The sequence below is a fragment of the Lonchura striata genome, chromosome 21, assembly GCF_046129695.1.
Source record: "Lonchura striata isolate bLonStr1 chromosome 21, bLonStr1.mat, whole genome shotgun sequence".
Classification (NCBI taxonomy): Eukaryota; Metazoa; Chordata; class Aves; order Passeriformes; family Estrildidae; genus Lonchura; species Lonchura striata.
Window position 1 is genome coordinate 11313560 of NC_134623.1, and position 2500 is coordinate 11316059.

The 2500-nt window shown below is 79.2% G+C and overlaps 1 non-coding gene across 1 annotated transcript; it reads right to left on the reverse strand.

Annotated features, from left to right (window-relative positions):
- Window positions 1–227: 227 nt before the first annotated feature.
- On the reverse strand, window positions 228–380 carry LOC144247373 (5.8S ribosomal RNA). The gene has a single exon (XR_013341075.1). It is a non-coding gene; the product is annotated as a 5.8S ribosomal RNA (ribosomal RNA).
- Window positions 381–2500: the final 2120 nt, after the last annotated feature.

Consider the following 2500-nt stretch of genomic DNA (forward strand, 5'->3'; position numbering starts at 1 on the left):
CGGCCGCCGCGCCGCCGCTCGGCGACGCGGCCCCCGGCGAGGACGAGCTCCGCCCCAGCGGCTCGCTCCGGGAGCGGGGAGCTACGGAGCGCTCCCCGAGTCTGCATTTAGGGGGACGAAGGCCCTCGGGCGCGGCCACGACGGCCACGGCCACGACGACGGGCCTGCGAGGCGACCCCAGCCGCGCCGCCGGGGTGGCAACCCCCGGGCGGCGATTGATCGTCAAGCGACGCTCAGACAGGCGTAGCCCCGGGAGGAACCCGGGGCCGCAAGTGCGTTCGAAGTGTCGATGATCAATGTGTCCTGCAATTCACATTAATTCTCGCAGCTAGCTGCGTTCTTCATCGACGCACGAGCCGAGTGATCCACCGCTAAGAGTTGTCTGGCTTTCGGCACCGAACCCCGCACACGGGCGGAGGGGGCCCCTTTTTTTCTCTCTCGCCGAGGGGGCACGCACGCGGGCCGCCCCCGGCTTCGACCGTACGAGCACACAACGCAACGAACCGAGTGGGGGGGGAAAGAAAAACCATCCGAGAGCGAAACGCCCAACGGAACGCTCCGAAGGTCGGCGGGAAAGGCGGGGGGACCCGCGTCCCCGACCGCCTCCCCCCGCCGCTACGAGCGAGGGGAGACGCCGCCGGCAAACTGTGCCGTCCTCCGGAGGCGGCCCAGGCGCCCGGGCTCGGCCCGGCCTCCGCACGGAGGAGGCACGCGGCGCGCGCCGGACCGCGGGGGGACACGGCGGCCCGCCCGGCCTCGCTGCAACGGGACGACGGGACGCACGCGGCCGGGGGCGCGGCCGTCGGCCCCCGCGCGCGCCGCTCTCCCTTCTCACCGCCGCTCCGCGGACCCGCGGAGCGCCGCCGCGCCACCGCGCGGCCGGCTCGCTCTCTCTCCCCAGCGGCCTTGCCGCGCTCGAGACGGCACGCGACGGCCACCGCCCAACCGGCAACGCCCCCCGCGGGACCGCTCCCGCCGGGAAGGGCGAGCGCCCGGCGGACGCGCTCCGCCGCCGGCGCCGGAGGCGGGCGCCGCACCGAGACCCGAGCCGGCGTCGCGAGCGCCCGGAGCCTGCCGGACGGCTGACCCGCCGCCGCAACGGCCGCACTCCCGGGACCGCCGCCGCCTCGCACCGTCACGGAGCCCCTTTTTCCTCGGGCACGCGCGGCCCAGGGGAAGGCGTGCGGCGCCGAGCCAGGGGGGGTAGGCGGGGAGGGGGGCAGCGACGCCCGCCCTTTTCTCCCCGCTGACCGGGCGGGGAGACCGGGCGGGGAAGCGCCCCCCCCCCCAACCCCCCACGGCCGCCGCGCGCACGACCTTCCTCCGGGGCTCCGCGAGCGGACGGAGAAAAGGGCGACGGGGAGGCGGCGGGCGGGGCCCGGGCCGGGACCGCCGCCGGCGACGGCGGGCGCCGTCCGGCCGGCCGTCCCCGCTGGCGGGGGACACTCGCCGAGCGGCGCCGCCGCCGCTCGGCACGGGGCCGCCCGCGCTCGCGGACTCTCCGGCGACGGAGGGACCTGCCGAGCGCTCGGCCCCGGGCGGGCGGGCGGTCGCTGAGCCGGGGACGGCCGGCGACCGGCGCCGCCGGCGCGCTCGAGGAGAAGGCCGTCGAGGGGAGAGAGACGGCGCGGCCGCGCCGCGCGCGGCGCCGCACCCCAGAGACCGCAGAGGCGGCCGAGGAAGGAGGAGAGCGCGGCGGGCCCCGGCGGCCGCAACCCCGCAGCTGAGGAAGGGGCGAGAGAGCGCGCGCTCTCTGCCGGCGTCGCCCGTTTCGAGGCGAGCGGGTCGGCCCCCGCGGCCGACCGCGCGCCGCGGCCTCTCCGCCGAGGCCGGGCCGCGGAGAGGGGGGGGCAGGGCGCCCCTCCCCGGCGCGGCGCGACAAACCCCCCGCGCGCGGTAACGCGGCGGGACGACGGCCGCGCGGCCGGTGGCCGCGGGCACCACCGCAGGGGATCACGCGGGAGTAGCTCCCCACCCCTCAATGGAGCCGCGCACCGCCGCCCGGCAACCGCCGCCGCCGCCGCCGCGGCGGAAGGACGCGCCGAGCCGCCCGAGTCTTTAAACCGCCGCCCCGGCTCGGCGGCGGCCCTTTCGCGGCCCCCTCCCCGCAGCGTTTGACGACGCCGAGGAAAAGGAAGCCGGGGGGCCGCCGGAGGCGCGGAGCGCTAGGTACCTGGCCCTGGGGCGAGGGAAACGACCTGCATGGCCCCGCCGGGGTGCCTCCCCCGCTGCCGCCCTCGGGGGAGCGTCCACCGGCGGGGGCGCGCCCGACGTCTGCCGCCACCACCGCGGCGTCCTTCTCGGGGCCCGGGGTTTCCCTCAGTAGCCCGGCGCTGCGCCCGAGAGGACCGCCGCGGCTCGGGCCGCCCCGCCGGTGCGGGGACGCGGCCCGGCCGCCGAGCGACCTCGCCGACCACGCCGGGAGAGGCCGCGGCGACGACGACGCCGGCGGGGCGAGGAACGCCTTCGCCGCCGCCTCCGCCGCCGCGCCTCCCCGGCG